A 20,919-nucleotide genomic window follows, 5' to 3' on the forward strand; every position below is an offset into this window, starting at 1 on the left:
AAGGGGATTCTGAAATGTGCGGGGTCCTTTTGAAAAGAACCCTGTGTAGATGAGCTGTGCACAATCGAAAGCAGCACTTATGAAGTGCCGCAGCTGCCATTATGCTAATGAGGTGCCACATATTCATGGCAGTGTCTCATTACCATCTTTTGATTAGGTTCATTATCATGCCACTTTAGAAGTTCTGGGGCTAGCATAGACATAGCCATAAAGTTAATAAGTTTGTTAATAAAGTTAATACTAATAATCCTTTTTTGTCTGTTTCATTGCAATGGACTATTTCAGAGGCAATGTGTAAGGCCACATATATTAGACATTCTTACACAAAATTAGCCTTTCTTCTACTCAGATTTTCTTAGACCTACTTACACCTACACCTTGAACCTTCAAGGCAGCCTGGCTTACACGTCAAGGAGTTGGAAAAAGGGATGCAAGAGCAGCCTCATGCAACTTTAAGTTGCACATTCTTCTAGCTGCTCTGACTCTAGGGGGGACTACAATTTATAAGGGTGTGACGCATGGCCAGAAAGGTAAGATAAATGACCCAAATTAAACTTTTAGGTCCATAGTGTTAGATAATATTCATGTTTTTGTGTGTAATGTATATTTCCAGAGATAACAATGTAACCAAAAGGTTGCTGTCTACACTGATCTCAAAACTATACTCATGTCTGTATGTGTACTCATCTTTTAACCAATATGCTCTCTTTTCTTTTTAAATAAATTTTAATTTAGTTAAGATTTGACTGTAAGAGTGTGTTGTGGTATGATCTAAAATGTTCATTAATTTAGGATACAATATGTCCAATCCTTTGGGACTGGTAAAACTGACATGTTTGAGTTGACTGGCTGGGAGGGAAAGTATATCCTGGGTTAAGGCTAAGGGAATCATGGTTTGGATTCTGTGTAGCCAATAAGGTATTCTCTTAGTGGGGGATGGATAGCTCAGTGGGCTGCCCATTAGCCTGTTAAACCCAGGCTTGTGAGTTCAATCTTTGAGGAGGCTATTTAGGGGTCTGGAGCAGATCAATTTGTATTTAAAAAAGAAAAAGCTATTTGGAATGGTGTTTGCTCCTGCCTAGAGCACAGAGGACTGGACTCAATGAACTTCCAAGGTCCCTTCCAGCTCTATGAGATGTGTATCTATATATTTTTTATTTTTTATAAAAGCTTTTTTGCACTACTTGTCTTGATAAATCTAAACAATGGAATAGCCACCTTGTTTGCACTTTGTCTGCTCCATTCCTTGCAGTTCACCCTAACCAAGTAACCTCAGTGAGACTCCCCTGTCATTCTGGTAACAAAGGCGGCATCTACAGTACTGAGTTATTTTGAGGTAACAGTTGTTATTTTGAAATAATTTTGCTAGCATCTACACTACACATACACTTCAAAAGTGGCAGTTTTGAAATGCATGTCGCCCATGTAGCTGGGGGCATTTTGAATGACCCCCTGATTTCAAAAGTCTTCTTTTGGTATGTTGGTATTGAAGGGTACAAGTGGATGAGGCTTTTTTTAAACTAACCAAGTCATGCAGGGCCCAGGATTTGGTGGTGATAGGGGACTTCAATGATCCAGACATATGTTCGGAAACATATACAACAGGGCACAGACTACCCAATAAGTTCTTGGACTGCATTGGAGACATTTTTTTATTCCAAAAGGCTGAAAAAGCTACCGGGGGGAAGCTGTTTTAGATTTCATTTTAACAAATAGGGAGGAATTGGTTGAGAATTTGAAAGTGGAAGGCAGCTTGGGTGAAAATGACCATGAAACCATAGAGTTCACAATTCTAAGGAAGGGTAGAAGGGAAAACAACAATAGAGATAATGGATTTCAGGAGGGTAGATTTCGGTAAACTCAGAGAGCTGGTAGGTAAGGTCCCATGGGAAGCAAAACTGAGGGGAAAAACAGCTGAGGAGAGTTGGCAGTTTTTCAAAGCGATATTAACAAGGGCCCAAAAGCAAGCTATCCTGCTGTGTAGGAAAGATAGAAAATATGGCAAAAGACTGGCTTGGCTTAACCAGAAGATCTTGCATGAACTCAAAATAAAAAAGGAATCATACAAAAAATGGAAACAAGGACAAATTATAAAGGATGAAGATAGGCAAACAACTCAAGAATGCAGGAGCAAGATTAGAAAGGCTAAGGCACAAAATGAGCTCAAACTAGCTATAGGCATAAAGGGAAACAAGGATGCTTTTTATAAATACATTAGAAACAAGAGGAAGACTAGGGATAGGGTAGGACCATTGCTCAGGGAGGAGGAAGAAACAGTAACTGGGAACTTGGAAATGACAGAAATGATTAATGACTTCTTTGTTTCAGTCTTCACTGAGACGTCTGATGAAGGAATGCCTAACATAGTGAATGCTAGTGGGAAAAGGGGTAGGGCTAGAAGTTGAAATAAAAGAAGAACAAGTTAAAAATTACTTAGAAAAATTAGATGTCTGCAAGTCACCAGGGCCTGATGAAATGCATCCTAGAATACTCAAGCAGCTGATAGAGGAGGAATCTGAGCCTTTAGCTATCATTTTTGGAAAATCAGGGGAGGCAGGAGGGATTCCAGAAGACTGGAGAAGGGCAAATATAGTGCTCATCTATAAACAGGGGAATAAAAATAACCCAGGAAACTACAGGCCAGTCAGCTTAACTTCTGTGCCAGGAAAGATAATGGAGCAGGTAATTAAAGAAATCATCTGCAAGCACTTGGAAGGTGGTAAGGTGATAGGGAACAGCCAGCATGGATTTGTAAAAAACAAATCATGTCAAACCAATCTGATAGCGTTCTTTAATAGGCTAACAAGCCTTGTGAATAGGGGAGAAGTGGTGAATGTGGTATACCTAGACTTTAGTAAAGCATTTAATATGCTCTCACATGATATTCCTATCAATAAACTAGGCAAATACAACTTAGATGAGGCTACTATAAGGTGGGTGCATAACTAGAGTATTTGTTAATGGTTCTCAATCCTGATGGAAAGGTATAACAAGTGAGGTTCTGCAGGGGTCTGTTTTAGGACCGGTTCTGTTCAATATCTTCATCAATGATTTAGATATTGGCATAGAAAGTACACTTATTAAGTTTGCAGATGATATGAAGCTGGGAGGTGTTGCAACTACTTTGGAAGACAGGGTCGTAATTCAAAATGATCTGGATAAATTGGAGAAATGGTCTGAGGTAAACAGGATGAAGTTTAATAAGGAGAAATGCAAGGTGCTCCACTTGGGAAGGAACAATCAGTGTCACACATACAGAATGGGAAGCAACTGTTTAGGAATGACTACAGCGGAAAGGGATCTAGGGGTCATAGTGGACCACAAACTAAATACGAGTCAATAGTGTGATGCTACTGCAAAAAAAGCAAACATGATTCTGGGATGCATTAACAGGTGTGTTGTGAACAAGACATAAGAAGTCATTCTTCCGCTCTACTCTGTGCTGGTTAGGCCTCAGCTGGAGTATTGTGTCTAGTTCTGGGCACCGCAGTTCAAGAAAGATGTGGAGAAATTATAGAGGGTCCAGCAAAGAGCGACAAGAATGATAAAAGGTCTAGAGGACGTGACCTATGAAGAAAGGCTGAAAGAATTGGGCTTGTTTAGTTTGGAAAAGAGAAGATTGAGAGGGGACATGGAACTGTCTCCCTTACAGCACAAGCCATGCACATCCCCTCTTATTGGTTTGTAGTTCTACTGTTTAAGGAGTAACTCTGTGGAAAATGACAAAGTCTGAAGGACCTACTGTTGTGACAACTATAGGAACTTGCACAAGATATTTTTGAAGGAGAGACCAATTTAATTCCATTTACCCCTTTTTTATTAACATTAAAAATGCAGTGCTAGATAATAAATCAGGTATCAACTGTCCATTACCTGAAGACCACTAAATTACCTGTGCTCACTTGCTCACTTGTTTTCGGCTGCTCAGTTGTATTGAGTGGTTCCTGTGGACCCCTTTTCTCAAGTTAGACTCAGATGAGCAAATTCTGATTTTAGTTACACCAGAATACTCCACAATGACTCCATTTATTTTATTAATATTGCTCTATATTTTACTTCAATGTAACAGGGATAAGAATACAGCCCATTGTGTTGACTGGGACCCTAAGTGTGAATAAAGATTGACCATATAAGAAACTCTTGATGGATCAGACCCCCTTGATCCTAAGTATTGTCTCATATTTTTCTGAAAGGCCCCATACATATTTCTGACATGCTTGGCCAGATCTATGCATGGTGTAAATTTGCATAGCTTCATTGACTTCAATGGGTACCTGGGTTTGGGGGTTCTGGGCCTGGGTTTGTCTGTTTGTTTGGTGTTTGGAGTGCTGTGCTGTCTGTTTGCCTTTTTGTTTGAAAGGCCATGTGCTCAGGCTGGCCATGTGCTCAGGCTGCCTGCCGATTGGCTGAGCGGTAGTCAGAGGGAGGGGCTCTCTCAGGTAGGCCAGAGCTCTAAAGGCCTGCTGGCAAGTGACCAGGGAGCGTGCAACCGGGTGCATGCGAACAGGGTGGTTGCTAACAGGAGGGAGTTTTGAGAGGGGAGTTTAGAGGGGGAGCTTAGTGGGAGCTAGTTACTACTTCAGGTGTAAGAGGCAGGATCATCCCCAGCTGCTGGCTGGAGCTGAGGGACCCGCTGCAGCATGAGCAGCAGGGGCGGGGGCGAGATTGAGGGATGTCAGTGGTGGGCAAGCGGTTTGGGGCCGTCTGGTATGGCTGTGAGGATGGCAGCACCCACAGAGGCTGCTTGCGCTGTGCTGGCCTGGATTGCGTGGCTTCCAGGCCCAGTCCTGAGCTCCCTGCATGCATGCTCCACGCCAGATCTGTGAGGCTCCAGGGACAGCTGTAGCCAGATGAAGAGTTGGTGGCTTTGGCTGGGACCCAGGGTGCGGCTGGGCTGCGAGATCGGCGCCTTCCTAGAGGACGTGGGGCTGCAGCAGCGTGTGGCCAAGTGCAGAGAGGCCAGGGGAAGGGGAACCTGGGGGCAACGAGAACTGATGGGGGCAGTGTGGTGCAGTCAGGAGACATGGAAGTGGATGGGGGGAAAAGGGGACAGGGAGGGAGGATCTGGGGGGTGATGGTAGCCGATGAGAGGCAGAGGGGTGGGGAGGAGGGTCCTGGGGAGGAGAGGTGGTCATTACGGGGAGCTTTGGGGACATGTGGCACCAGGGAGGTGCAAAAGGTAGTGGGACCATACCCACATTCTCCATACCCCACTGCCTTGTGGGTTATCCTGGAAAGGAGCAAGGCTAAGGGAGTAAACCCTGACAGAAAATCTGGAGGGGAGTCCTAAGGCGGTTCTGTGCCAACTTCTGGCATTGACCCGGCAACTCCTGAAGCTGAGCTGGTACCAGAAGTAGAGGTTATCCTCTCCTTTGGACTATATCAGTAAAGCCGAGAGGGGAACACTGGCGTCTGGGCAGCCCAGGGTCCCAATAATCTCCCAAGCTTGCACCTGGGGAGGTACTCCAGCATCGCTAACAGCGTTGAACCAACAAGGGAGGTAACAGATACTGGTTATAAGCTCTTGCTCGATTGGCGTAGAGAACGAGTGCCAGGGGTTGCCTCCGACAGTGGGAGAGATCGTTGCATCTCACTGGACAGTCACCGCCCGCCTCAAGCTGGGCAGCCCCCTGCCAATAGGGTACTGTCCCGCCACAGTTCACCTGCCTTACTGGGTGCTGACACCCTGTCCTTGGAGACTGAGCTAAATAGGAGGATCGGTAAAGCAGGCACAACTCTGTCCAGACTCAACAAGAGAGTGTGGAATAATAACAAGCTGTACACTCACACCAAAATGCAAGTCTACAGAGCCTGCATCCTCAGCACCCTCCTTTACGGCAGCGAGACTTGGACCCTGTATGCCCGCCAGGAAAAGAGGCTGAACGTCTTCCACTTACGCTGTTTCAGGCGCATCCTTGGAATATTGTGGAAGGACAGAGTGTCCAACACTACTGTCTTTGAGCAAGCTAGAATCCCAACTATGCACACACTCTTCAGGCAGTGGAGGCTCCGCTGGCTTGGCCACTTCCACAGGATGAATGATGGAAGGATCCCAAAAGACATCCTGTATGGTGAGCGAGCCTCTGGCAAGAGACCTCCTGGATGCCCCCAGCTGTGCTACAAAGATGTTTGCAAGAGAGACCTCAGGGAAGTAGACATCAAGCCAGACAGCTGGGAGGAGCTGGCAGACGATCGCAGCAGATGGAGGCAGGAACTATACAAGGGCCTTCAGAAGGGTGAGTTGAGGATCACACAGCTAGCAAAGGAGAAGTGAGCCCACAGAAAGCACAGCAAGGACCTGCCAGACACCCATTACATATGCAACAGATGCAGCAAGGACTGTCACTCTCGTGTGGGTCTTCACAGTCACAGCTGACGCTGCAAATGAGGATGCCAAATGGAACTACGAAGGGCGTGATCCATAGTCTACGTAGACTGAAGGATGCTACTACATTGACTTCAATAGAACTGAACCAAATTACAACAAGTGAAGATTTTAAATTCAGCTTCATGATTCTGACTACACAATAAAGTTGTCTTTTTTATGCCTTGAACTTGATTATAACTATTTGATGGACAAACCTCAGAGCATGGAGGTTTTCTTTAATCAGAGAGGCACTCAGAAGGTAGGATGAGTATCTAAATCAGAAGATTCATAATCACAGCCTGCAGGCCTTCTATGGTCTTAGCATTTTCATAACCCTGCCTGGGAGGGGACGAATCATCCCCCAAGCCCCACCCCTTCCTACCACCATCCTGTATTCTCCCCGCCTTTCCTCTGAGGAACACAGCCTTGGGGATTACTAGGGAGAGCTGGTGTGGGGAGGCACATATGGTAGTGGGAACCACAGGAAAGTTGTGTGATTTAAACCTTGGATTCAATCATCTACCAAATTTGTGTATTTGTACATATGGATTATATTTATATTTATATGTATATTTTATTTGTGCAAAATTATTTATATCTTTATAGTGAGCTGAATCAAGCTCCTGCAACCAATCATCACTATACATTATGTTGTAAAAAATCTGGATCTGGAACCAGAGCTAGACTTTATGGTTCAAGCCACCTCTCGCTGTTACTGAACAAAGACCCTGTTCTTTTTCATACAATAAACCCATTTCTATTATTATGAATCTCCCTTCAATCATACATTGAAAGTATTGTGGCCATAATGTAGGCTTGTCATTGCTTTTTCTCCGATTGTACCTGCCCCAACAATCTGATGCTCTACTAAGCCCACCCCTGTTACTGTGATAATTCATTTAGGTAATTTATTAGGGCCAAATGCACATGGTGGGGTGGTCACTCTTGTAAGTGAAATCTGATGCAAAATGATGAAAAATGTCATTTATCTTTCTGCTACCATTGCTTCTTTATCCCTTGCAGCAGCAGAATCAATAGGTATGAAAACATGCAGAAAAAGCTAATCAGTGCAATGCTTATAATGTGATGATTGACACTTTTGGTAAGCTCTGAATGCAGGCACCCTAGTAAGAGGAAAATTGTGATTATCAGATGGCTATACTGTGTTATCCAAAGTTCACAGAAGTCAATTTATAATTTCAGTGTACTTTGCATCAGGCCCTGCCCCCTTCTGCCCCCCACCCCTTTTTTTCAGTTGTTCTGGAAACTAAAAATAAACATTGCACGTTTATGCATTGAAGGGAAAGGCCTGCAGGAATCCCAGTTTATGGGCTACTAGGGGTTCTTTCCTGCTAATCAAGTGTGCTTTGACAATTTGCCTTGCAAAAGACTATAGAAAGTACAGTACTGACCTGGAAACCACCCACAGCTTTTTGCTTTCTCTTTGTAGCTGAGCTTCCTTTATGAACAGTAGATAAAAACGTCTATCTTCTGAGCAGTAAAAATAACACACTTTGAACATCAAGCTGTGTGACGTCTATCAGAGATAAAGGCAGGAGTTGTGAGCTGGAACATATTTGTATAATGTACAGCACTGGCTGAACTGTTTTTTCTTTTGTCTGATGCCATGTAATTAAAATGGTGTGTTTCCGTCTCCTTCAGGTATGGTATGTTTTCCCTCTCCCTCAGGTATAGTATAGTTTTATGGTTGTTTTTAGTGGTTGTACATCACTGATACACAAGAAAGGGACTGTGAAAATAAATTAGGTACCAAAATGAAATGTAGTTATCAGTCAGCAGAAGATTCTAATTTGACTTTCTGTTTTAAAAGGAAAGCATATGACAACTTCTTAAATGATTCCTAAAGAGATTCAGCTATAGGTTTGCTGTGTGTGTTTGTGTGGGTGTACATGTACATACTCTCCTGACTTTATTCTTCACTCTGTTACACCAGCACGAACCAATAACTTCAGTGCCTTTTGTGGAGTTACATCACCATAGTGAGGTGGAAGATAGGTATGTATTCAAATATATCACTGCATGATTACCCGTTATTAGTCATTTTTGTTTGTTTTTAACTATAGCCTTTGTTTTGTTTTTTTTCTTTTTCCTCTCAAGATTCCAAAGCTGTCTCCTTGTTCCCACTCCATTATTGCCACCCCTATGTCCCTTCCTCTCTTCTCCATCCTCCCTAGGCTTGTGCCCGTTTCCACATACCCAGCTCTTAGTTTCTTATTAACCTTCACATTCCTCAGACAGAAAGGTGAGGAGAAGCATGATGTGCTTCAAAGCCATCGGTAGGATTTATGGGGCCCTACACAGAACTATTAACCTGGTACCTCTCTGCCTGATGGCAGCCAAGGGGAATGATTTTTTTTAGAAATGTGACTTTATAATCTTCAGCAGCACACTAATGAAATATTTTTAAACAAATTTCAACTAAGCTCCTGTAGCCTAACACAGGAAATTGAGAAACTGACAATCTATACCTGGGGTAGGCACATGCCTGCTAAATGGCTTAATTACCACTTGAATGGCTCTTTCACATTATTTCCGGTGTGGTTCATTCCCCTGTGAATTCCATTCCAGTGGATGCACATAGCACAGTGTGTCTTCTGTTAATGTGACGGATATTCCAGCTAATGGTTTGGATGCAAATTCCTCCCAGGTGTAACTCTACTTCAGTTTAAGTAAAATATGTGCTATGCCACTAGAGATGGCTCCAAACCAAAACAATAGATTTCACTGCCTGAATACTGCAAATGTACAAAATACATGCCCTCACTTTTAAACAACTGTAGGGAATGTGGCAGAAGGAATGCAGTGCTGCTGAAGGCTGGGAGCAATGAGTCTCCCAGAGGTCATCTGCATGAGAATGCAAAAGGTGTGCATGTGTGATACCTTTTCAGGCAAAGCCTAATGGGTAGCAAGTAAGCCATGAGATTTGGTCTATTGTAAACATGTAGTTGTAAAATCACAATTTAAGCTGACACTTAATGTGGGAGTTGTGAGATTTCACCTATGCTCTGGGTTGTTGTGGGGGACAGGGCAGTTGCCTTAGCTGTGTAAGACATTGATTACACAGGGCTCCCTGGTTTAAAGCATTGTGAGAGAGCAAGGGGAGGGGTACTGGTTGAGCCAGCTTGCTGAGTGCCTTGGCCCTGCCTATGCCTTGGCCATATAGCTATAAGCCTGGCTTGACTAACCCTCCCAACCTGTTAAAAGATAGAGCTGGATACTAGGGTGTTTGTGAAACCTCACACTAGAGATACCAAGAGCTGAAATCACAGAGTGGCAGCTGAGACCACACAGAACTGAAATCACTGGGTTCTGCCTTAGGGCAGTCCCAAGCAGTGGGGTTAGGACTGGTGGACAACAGCAGGACCAGCGGGCGGCTGGTAGGAGCGGCGGCGGCGGCGGCAGTAGACGACGGCGACTGGCAGACGGCTGGTGACAACAAGGGGAGGCTACAGACAAGTGGACAGCTAGTATTGTCCTGGTGATGTATCTGTGGGCTTTGAGTTTGGGACTGCCCCGCAGAGGGTACACCCTGTAACTGTGTGTGTGTGTAAAAGGGCCAAGAGCCCCAGCAAGAGACTGGGTTCTACTGCATATGGGGATGGTATCTGGGTAAAAGGGGTTTTGTCTCTTCTGTGCTGAGATATACTGCATCTGTCGCTGTAACCTTCGGGTAGGTTACGGTCATTAAACAAGCCATTTCTATCTCAGACTCTGTGCTTGTGGGGAGCGGGGGGGGAGAACCGCCTTACAGGCACCCAGCACGGGGGTGAAATTGTCCCAGGCCACTGGGTGGGGGCTCGAGCTGGTTAATTGTATCCTTGATAGGAAAACCCCACAAGAGTTGAACCCGGCCCTTCTGGCAGGCATCTGGAGTTAACAGAAGGGTTACACAACTATTATCTTTCTAGCCAACCAAACAAAAACCCTGAATCAAAACAGTGCAAAATTTGATAACCAAATCCATTGCTTAGCTTTGAGCCAAACCCTTCTGTAGAAACAGTTTAAGTATTCCAGCTGTCATAAATTACAGTAAATACAACGTCTTTGACATGTTGTCCTATGGCTGTGTGCTTTTATTTGATTTTGTTCCGAATGTCAGTTCCCACTGCATTATTATGAAGCTTTCAGAAGCATTAAAACAAATTTATCAGCAAGGATGAGCTTCATTTATTTTTCATCTTAATGTTAGTATAACAATTGGTGGTGCTTTTTTTTCTTTTGGTAAAACAACAAAAGGCACTGCTGCATTTTATGTTTAAGTGAGACCATGCAAATAGCCCAAGAGAAGAATATAATTGCAGCTTTTAAAGGCAAAAAAGCCAGCTTGCACAAACCACCAAAAGAAAAGTTTCAAAATGAACTTAACAATTTGAATTTCACTACAACTTAACCTGATGTTTTAAAGTCTTTCTTTTATGATAAAAGAAGGAATACAGTCTGTGTACTCTGAGCATGAGCTACAAATCAAGGCTTAAATTCATCTTTGGAAACAATATATATATCGTTCAGTATTAGTGAAGATTAGTGTATATATATACTAATCTTCATCAATACTGGTATAGTAATATTCCAGACATGTTAGCATGGAAATCCTCTTTTTATTGAGGATATTAGTCCCATGTGCATGAATTTTGAACAGGCTAATCTCTAGCTCTGTTAAGAAGCAGTTATTGAATATTTTAGTGTAGTACTTTTTTTGTACTGGTACCACAAGCCGCAGCCATGGAATTGGCTGGGGAAGGGGATTGGGAGACAGATGAGTACTGGCTCCACTTTTTCTTTTTCTTTTTTTTTTTTTAGCAAAAAAGTCAGTGGTTTAATTTTTTAAAAATATTAGTGCCTCAGTAGCTGTAACCACTGTGTCTTCGTGTCTTCCAAAACTTATGACGAGACTTTCAATATTGGAGTACCAAACTGCCTGCATCCTGAATGCTAGAGCCTGTGAAAGTAAGATGAGTAGGAACAGGTGACCCAGCAAGGAGGCATGTGGACTCTCCTTTGGATCCCCAGACTAGTTTAAAGAGCTAAATATGCATCCTACCTAAAGTTTTGATAGTCAGATAGGAAGACAGGTTGTGTGTGGTTGCATAGCCCAGGGAAAAGAGTTGCATCTCTCCATTCATTCTAAAAGTTACAAGGTTCACATGTGGTGTCTGAATGAATTTCCTTGACAGCCAGCTGGGGAGAGACTTTAGGAGCTAGCTGTATTTACCTGAGCATAGCTACTCTGCCTAGATATCAAGCACACAGAACCATGCTGCTCAAAGTAAATAAACTGTGGAGGGGGGGTGTTGGATTACAAAATCACATTGGTACTGAAAGCAGGGACAATGAAATGTTGTTTTAATGTTGTTTCATTGCTGCGTGAACACGGAATCAGGACTATGCTTAACTTGTCCCAAATGAGGGAACATGGTTAATCCAGGGTCCTGAATGCTAGAGCCTGTGAAAGTAAGATAGGTGGGGACAGGTGACCCAGCAAGTAGGCATGTGGACTCTCCTTTGGATCCCCAGACTAGTTTAAAGAGCTAAATATGCTTAATTAGGAGCTTCTATGTTATTGTAAATACTCTATCAGAGCTGAAGTCTGATGTGCTGGGACTGTAGCTCTGCCCAGCCTTGTGTGAGCTAAGGATCACTGAAATCTGAAATCACTTGAGATTAGGCTGTCTGAACTGCAAAGAGCTAAAAATTAATAGTAGACTGATGAGAAGAAGTCACAGCAGAGAGACAAGTGGCAACAGAAGGTGACTGACAGTTGATTGGTGAACAGGTGGCTGGTATGGTGGGGAGCAAAATGAGTGGCAGGCTATGCAACAAGGAGCAACCACAGCTGGAGAGGCAGCCAGATGGTGAGGAGCAGTGACTGGTGAGGAAAAACAAGTGCTCAGATGGCAGAGCAAGCCAGGTGCCTTTTTCCCTCGGGCATGGGAGGGAGTGGGAATGAGCTCACACAGACGTGCCTGTGAACAATGGGTCCCCTCTGACCAAGGGCAACCACTGTGAGTGGAGTATGGTGGAGGAGCAGAGAGAGGCACTTAAAAGGAACTTTTTTAATTGTGGAACTCATGTGTACAAGACAGGAGCCTCTGCCCCACACGCTCTGGGGTGAGTGTCCTGCTTGTAGTTTTATGGTTATGTATCCTGCTTGTGGCATTTTCTCTAATTAATGTTTGGTGACCTTCCTCCTTTCTTTAGAAGATTATTTCCTAAACTCAAAAGTTGTGCTTGTGAGTGGAAAAGTATTGTTTTCCAAGGTTACTGGGTGGAGGCTTGAGCCACTTCTTTGCTGTATCAATGGAAAGGAACCACTAGGAACTAAATCCAGCCCTAGTTGCTGCTGGCTCCCTCTGCAGAAAGGTTACATGTGTATGGTTAAGAGATTCATGGTTACTATATGTCTATATGGGCACCTCCCTGACTACAAACATCCACCTTTTGAAAATCTGTGCATACAAATAGCTTCAGCATTGAGCAGGCAAGCGGCACAGATAGTGGTGAGCAGCACAAGTGCTGGCTGGAGGTCTCTGGAGGAACTGAGGGCATTCGCACAGCCACTAGCTGGAGAGAAGTTGTTCTTTGAAGGGGAAACAGCTGCTTTTTCTCCAGCCACTGGCTGCAGAGCCACCTCTTGCCTTGCTAGAGTCCTTCAGCCCATGCTTGTGCCTCTCGCTGCCTCCTGGTGAGCAAGGGCTTGGGGAAAGGTCAGGAGATGGGGATGGCTGCAAAAGCTGGTACAAAGACTAGGAAGGGGAGCAGCCATGGATGCCCAGAAGTCCCTTTTAGAATCTCCACCTACTTCTTCCTCCTGTAATTAAACCTGCCTTTCCTCAAGCACCAGCATTCAAGGTTAAAATAAAACTAACAAACAAAAAAAACCTGAGTTCTACCTGTTTTCATTGCAAATATACAATATTTCAGCTACATGCCAGGTAACATAGGTTTTTGTGGGCTAGCCTGGGACCCTAATTACTATTTATAACAAAATTTCTATGGGAAAATGTGTTCTGAGTTCCAAACAAACTTTTGGAACACAAACTACTCAAAAGTTGGGGAGTTCCTTGATTTTGGGTTTCTTCTTTTAGCAAACACATGCCAAGTGCTCTGGTTTGGGCAGAACTTGGATTCAGAACCAGTGGTATCAGTCATATGAAAACAAAAAAGCAGTCAAATAGCACTTTAAAGACTTAACAAAATAATTTATTCGGTGATCAGTTGTGTTTGACCAGAAAACAATCCAGACTGAGAGTATAAAAATTCCTCCAGCCCTGCTGGGGACTTCCTGTCCTCTGCGGAGAATTCCATTGCATAACATTCAACTCCTAGAAAAAACAAACTCTCGGCCTGTCAGATGGATGGAATTTGAAGGCTATGGGTCATTATGCACTATTTTTTAGGAGCCTGCTCCCACTCCCATTTAACACTTAGAGACTTTTGCAACTTCAGTGGAAGCAGGATGAAGCTCTTAGTCACTTGCCTTCTCATCATAACTGTAGTTTTGCAGAGCAGTGTCGTCTTAACTCCTGTGAGACAGATATACTTCCCTGGAGACATTTGTTTATTTTTACAGAGAAAGCCTGCAGGATCAACATTTATATTTTTTTATTTCCATGAAACCACATATTCTTAACCGTTTTCATAGTGGGTCTGTCAAGTAACCTTTTAATTTATATTTTATTCTCTCCTCCAAAAAAAAATAAGGGGAGAACACAAAAAAAATAGAAAAGAATAAATATATAGGGAAATGGAATTGAGGGGAAGGAGGAAAGTAAAGGTTAAGGGGAGTAACACAATGGTTTATATCCCATCTGATCTCAAGCAACCTTTTTGCCAGGCACAGCTGACTCTAAGCCCATGGCCAGACTACCCCTCCCTTTTGGAAGAGGCATGTTAATGAGGGAGTTCAGAACGTGCTAATGAGGCACTGACATGAGTACACAGTGCCTCATTAGCATAAGGGTGGTCACGCGCAATTTGAAAGTGCCGCTTTTGGAATGCATGATGCCCATGTAGCCGGGGGCCTTTTGAAAGGACCTCCTGACTTCAAAAGCCTATTCTTCCTATTCTTCCTTCTTGGTTTTAGGAAGAAGGGGCTTTTGAAGTGGGGGAACTTTTGAAAGGCCTCCGGCTACACGGGCAGTGTGCGTTCCAAAAGGGGCACTTTCGAATCGCACACGGCCTCCAATATGCTAATGAGACACTGCATATTCATGTCAGCGCCTCATTAGCATGTTCCAGACTCCCTCATTAACGTCCCCCTTCTGAAAGGGAGTGCTTGTGTGGGCACAGCCTTAGAAATTTGTGTCTTATTTTGTCTCATGCCTTTTGTGGTTCTTTACTCTAGGATATACTTCAAGTGTTAAATAGATGTGATCACGTGTAAAGATTCATTTGGATACAATAAGAATTAAAAAATAAAAAAGAAACTCCCCGTAATCAATGAAAGCATGCATCTGTGGAAAAAAAGGTGTGCCAGGCAAAAAGCTATTGCAAAATTAATTGAGGGAAAAGAGACAGTGGATAAAATATATCTGGGCTTTAGTAAAACATTTGATAGAGTATCTGTGGACTCACACCAGTGAAGGTCATCCATACTGGCTCAGCTAAGGGCACTGTCAGAGACCTAAAGATGGCTGATGGTGTGAGAAATGGACATAATGATCAGCATCAGGAAACAGTAATCATGTAAGATGGGGTGAAAGTATCAGTATTTAATCTCTTTATTAAAGAGCTGGAAGTTACATATTGAGATCATCTACATTGAGTTATTGGAAAACAGCAATATGGGAGACAGAAAGTTTAATGTTTGAACAGGAAATAAGATTGATTATTGAAATATTCTAACTAGTGCATCTGGGGACTAATAATCCAGCTGTTCAATGAGAGGAAGATACTTGAAAAGCAATAATGCCAGAAAACATCAAGGGATGACAGTAGAGCATAAATTAGATACATAGTGCTATGACCACGAAAAAGAGCTGTAGATGTAGACGAGCGCTTTGCATGCAGATGGACCACACCTCAGTCTAGGCCTTCATCTGATGTAAACCAATGATTTCAGTCTTATCTTAACTTCATTAGTGCTTCACCAATATACACATGGTGCGTGGGGTCTCCAGACAGTACTACCACAGGGCACTTGTTCACTTAGGCTGTCTAGATGGCCCCCTAACCTCAAAATAAGCTATGCAATTTTGGCATGTGGTGCTGTCTAAATGGCACCGTGTGCCTCAATAAAGCCCTGTTTCAAGGCATCCCTGTACTCCTCAGGCAATGAGGTTTATAGGCAAGCCAGAATAATGTGCCCAGTATCTTGAACACTGTTTCAAGACTTTAGGTATGTGGCACAGATGCAGGCAGCTATTTTGGGATACCTTTGCATCCTCCATGTAGACATAGCCTTAGAGTTCCTCATACAATGCTGAGTACCTTCAGTTTATAAGAAGGAACTGCAGAGCTGAGCAGCAGAAGTGATTAAAGGGCTACATTTACTGATCTGTGAGGACAGGATAAAATAACTAAATATTATAGCTTCACCACAGAGTAAGTGAGAGGTGAAAAATATAACCAATTGCATATCACTGAATTCCAAGCATGCAGAAGAGGGATTGTTTAAGATGTCCTAAAAGGAATACATATTTGATAGTAATTAAAAGAAAGTCTAGTTGATATGTGGTGGATTTCCCTTGTCTCCTATTGGGGAGCAGGTTGCACAAAAAAGAAGGTTGAGAGTCACTGCCTCTTCTTCACATCCAAACCAGTTCTTACAGCTGTGTCTATTACAGTGCAGGGAAGAGTTAAAGTGTGAAGGTGCATTCTGGCTCACCACTGACTCAGATGAGACTTCACCAAATAATTAAATCGCTATGTGCTGTATGTATCCTTCTATTTAATAAGGATAATATTACATGCTTACTATGTGACAATGAACTCTGGTGACCACTATTATGTATAAAGTATGTTTTCTGCTGTATTATCTGAAAAGTTATAATTTGCAGGACATTATTGTTGTGGAAAAATATGTGTGGTAACATTATACTTGAAGTTGTAAAATTCCATTATGTGGTGATACTAAAACATGTTCAATTTCTGGGGAGCAGGCAAAACAGTTCCTCAGAGATACAGGACAAGTTGTTTCATCTAATGCTGCCCTATACTAAGCATGCATGAAGCATGACTACATAAATGTGCCTTTTTGTGTGGTATTGTTTCCCACAGAATTACATTTTTTCATTCTTCTTTGTGCACTCTAAGGATATGTCTATGCTGCAGAAAACCCTTCAGCAGAAATTTTCAGACTGTAAGTCAACTACCCTGAGCATGGAATAACATTGTAAATGAAGATCAGGCTCTTAGCATATATATAGGGGGACCAGAACCTGTATCTGTAGAGTTGGGGATGACTCATGTTCCCATAGTGCCACTTCAGGCCACCCAAAGTCCAACCCAGCAACCACGATAGAGTATAAGTGTCATAGGAAGCACTGACCAAGGGAGCCAAAAGCCGTGTCTACATGTGCACGCTACTTCAAAGTAGCGGCACTAACTTCGAAATAGCGCCCGTCACAGCTACACGTGTTGGGCGCTATTTCGATGTTAACATCGACGTTAAGCGGAGAGACGTCGAAGCCGTTAACCCCATGAGGGGATAGGAATAGCGCCCTACTTCGACGTTCAACATCGAAGTAGGGACTGGGTAGTCGTTGCGCGTCCCACAACATCAAAATTGCGGGGTCCTCCATGGCGGCCATCAGCTGAGGGGTTGAGAGACGCTGTCTCTCCAGCCCCTGCCAGGCTCTATGGTCACCGTGTGCAGCAGCCCTTAGCCCAGGGCTTCTGGCTGCTGCTGCTGCAGCTGGGGATCCATGCTGCATGCACAGGGTCTGCAACCAGTTGTCGGCTCTGTGGATCTTGTGTTGTTTAGTGCAAGTGTGTCTGGGAGGGGCCGTTTAAGGGAGCGGCTTGCTGTTGAGTCCGTCCTGTGACCCTGTCTGCAGCTGTGCCTGGCACCCTTATTTCGATGTGTGCTACTGTGGCATGTAGACGTTCCCTCGCAGCGCCTATTTCGATGTGGTGCTGCGCAACGTCGATGTTGAACGTTGACGTTGCCAGCCCTGGAGGACGTGTAGATGTTATTCATCGAAATAGCCTATATTTCGATGTCACTACATCGAAATAAGCTATTTCGATGTAGCGTTCACGTGTAGACGTAAAGTGACACTACTTTGTGGTCCTCTAATTCTCCAACCATCCTATCTCACCCTGGAAGATGCCCAAGGAAGTTGTCTGAGGAATACCATGGACGTTGGGCCTGCTGGAACTTCAGACCTTGCTTTGCCTCCATCTTTCTGCCCTCCAACCCCTGCCTGACTTTGACATTAACTTCTGCTTCCTGACTCTAGCCTGATACTGTCTGTGATCTCCAGTCTTCAATTTCAACCTGACTTTGATGCCAATACTTACTGATTGACTTTTGCTCTAGCAATTCCTTCAGCCTCTGCTCACTAACCAGCCTTTATGATGTGTGAATGCCAGCTGAGCCTGTGACCACTAGTCAAGACCACCTATGCCACTGTCTTTTACACTGAGACTCTTTCCTACCACTGGGTATCAATGCCTCCATCCAGTGTGAGCACAAATATCTATGCTGGAATTTTTAGCCCAGTAGGATGAGCCTGCACTGGATTTTTTCTGTATAGGCATACACTAACTTCCCTGCACTGTCACACAGCATTCTAAAGCTGTCTACACGTGAAGCCTACATCGACGTAGCCTGTTTCAATGTGGAGACATCGAAATAGGCTATTTCGATGAATAACATCTACACATCCTCCCGGGCTGGCAACGTCAACGTTCAACATCGACGTTGCGCAGCACCACATCGAAACAGGCGCAGCGAGGGAATGTCTACACGCCAAAGTAGCACACATCGAAATAAGGGTGCCAGGCACAGCTGCAGACAAGGTCACAGGGCAGACTAGCGCTTCCAGGGCAACAGCTAGCCACTCCCTTAAAGGGCCCCTCCCAGACACACTCAGCCTGCACAGCACGCAGTTTGCAGAGCCATAGGCATGCACACCTCGGGCGACGCAGTCATGGACCCCCAGCAGCAGCAGCAGCAGCCAGAGGTCCACCCAGCCGCCCCTGCAGGAGCAGTGCTCGCCCTGCTCCGTGCCATGCAGGAGGCAGCTGAGCAACTCTTTGCCACACAGGAGGAGATGCCCGCAGGGGAGGAGGACGCAACCCCCAACCCTGCAGCACCCCGACCCCTCCGCCGCCTCATACGCTGGCGGCTGTGGAGCTACCCCACCAGCACCGACTGGTGGGAGCGGCTGGTGCTTGGGGAGTGGGATGACGACCGCTGGCTCAGGAACTTTCGGATGAGCCGGCAGACATTTATGGAGCTATGCCAGTGGCTCACCCCCGCACTCAGGCACCAGGACACCGCCATGCGGCGTGCCCTCCCTGTGGAGAAACGGGTCAGCATCGCTGTCTGGAAGCTGGCCACTCCAGACAGCTACCGATCTGTGGGACAGCAGTTTGGTGTCGGCAAGGCCACCATCGGGGCTGTCCTCATGGAGGTAAGAGGACCCACGGGGGGAGGGGGGGCCAGGGCAGGGGAGAGAAGGGGGGCCCTGGCAGGGCAGGGCAGGGGAGGGGAGGGGAGGGGAGGGGAGAGCAGGGGGGCCCTGGCAGGGGAGGGCCACACGCACCCTGCTCACCCCTCATTGGTGCTCTCCCATGTGCTTCCCCTGCAGGTTGTCCATGCCATCAACGCCATGCTCCTCCACAGGCTCGTGAGGCTTGGGGACCCGGATGCCACCATCGCGGGCTTTGCCACCCTGGGCTTCCCCAATTGCTTCGGGGCTCTGCATGGGACTCACATCGCCATCTGTGCCCCGGAGCACAGTGGAGGACGGTACATCAACCGGAAGGGCTACCACTCAGTGGTCCTCCAGGCCTTGGTGGACAGCCAGGGCCGTTTCCAGGACATTTATGTGGGCTGGCCTGGCAGCACCCACGATGCCCGGGTATTCCGGAACTCGGGCCTGTGCTGCTGGCTGGAGGCAGGGACCTACATCCCCCAGTGGGACATCCCTGTTGGGGACACCACCATGCCCCTCTGTGTCATCGCAGATGCGGCATACACCCTCCGGCCCTAGCTCATGCACCCGTACACAGGCCATCTGTTTGCCAGCCAGGAGCACTTCATCCAGTGCCTGAACCACACGCGCCAGGTGGTGGAGCGCTCATTTGGCCGCCTCAAAGGGCGCTGGAGATGTCTCCTGACCCGCCTGGATGCGGGCCCCACCAACATCCCCCAGATTGTGGGTGTGTGCAGCGCCCTACACAATCTGGTGGAGAGCAAGGGGGAGGCCTTCTTTCAGGGCTGGGCTGTGGAGGCTGGCAGGGCCGATGTGCAGCCACCCGCTGCCCCCAGTTGCCAGATGGACCCCGAAGGGACCCGGGTCCGGGAGGCCCTGCGGGCCCACTTCGATGAGGCCATGGGGTGAACGCTGCCAGGCCCCCCACCGCCCCCCCCATCCTCCACAACACTCCGTGCCCCTACGCCCACACCACGGAGCACCCAACAGCACACCACCCCCCCCGACTTTTCCTGGACAAATAAAAGCAGACACTTGTTTGTGAAATCAAACTTGTTTACTTGGAACTCTGTTCTAACTAATACTAACTATATACAGGAACTTCTAACTAACTTAATATTAAATATGTATGTATATATTAACAAAAAAAAACAGGGATAACAAGGAAGGGGAGAACTATTTACATGGGGGGGAAGGATCAGACTGTGCAAACAGGGGGTCACAAATAAATAAATACAAACTATATACAAGCCCGGAAAACAAAACAGTGGGGGGAATATATGCAAGGGGGGGGGCCACGTCCTGGGCCCCACAACCTTATAGTCCAGCACTGGGGGTGGGCGGCCAGGATCCCAGCCTCAGCTGCAACCCTGTCCGGGGCTGGCTGGGGGCCGGGCGGACCAGTAGATATGGTCGGCGAGTGTCAGCTGGCCTCAGGTCTCCCTCGGTGGAACGGCCCTTGGTGGCGGGGCGACGGCGGACGGTGCGGCAACAGGAGCAGCGGGTGGCGCAGCGGGTGGAGCACGCAGGGCGGGCGCAGCGGTGGCCGGTGCAGCATGGGGGGGGCAGGTAATCCGCTGTGCGGTTGAAGGTCTCCATGTAGGCCCCCCATGCCTCTTGGCGCCAGGCCAGCGCCCGCTCCTGCAGGTGGAGCCGGCGTTGCTCCACCCGCAGCTGCTGCTCCGCGACCTCCACCTGCCGGCGGTGGAGGGACAGCAGTTGGGGGTCCATCGCCGGTGGCTGCTGCTGGGTCTGCCGTCTTGCCTGCCGTGGGGCCGGTTGGTCCTCCGTCGAGGGGCTGGCCTGGAGCGATGGCCCCGGAGGGGATTCTGGGACCACTGAAGCCTCGCCTGCGCTCTCCGGTCCTTCCGATGGTGCAGCTGTGGAACACAGGTGGGGGGAAGAAGAGTGGAGACAGGCGTTAGT

General features: G+C 46.1%; 1 long non-coding RNA gene across 1 annotated transcript; it reads left to right on the forward strand.

Annotated features, from left to right (window-relative positions):
* Positions 1-7,925: 7,925 nt before the first annotated feature.
* Positions 7,926-10,084, forward strand: LOC142006989 (uncharacterized). The gene is made up of 3 exons (XR_012643879.1): positions 7,926-8,029; positions 8,322-8,383; positions 8,486-10,084. It is a non-coding gene; the product is annotated as an uncharacterized LOC142006989 (long non-coding RNA).
* Positions 10,085-20,919: the final 10,835 nt, after the last annotated feature.

This window comes from Carettochelys insculpta, chromosome 1, assembly GCF_033958435.1.
Source record: "Carettochelys insculpta isolate YL-2023 chromosome 1, ASM3395843v1, whole genome shotgun sequence".
In the NCBI taxonomy this organism is placed as follows: Eukaryota; Metazoa; Chordata; order Testudines; family Carettochelyidae; genus Carettochelys; species Carettochelys insculpta.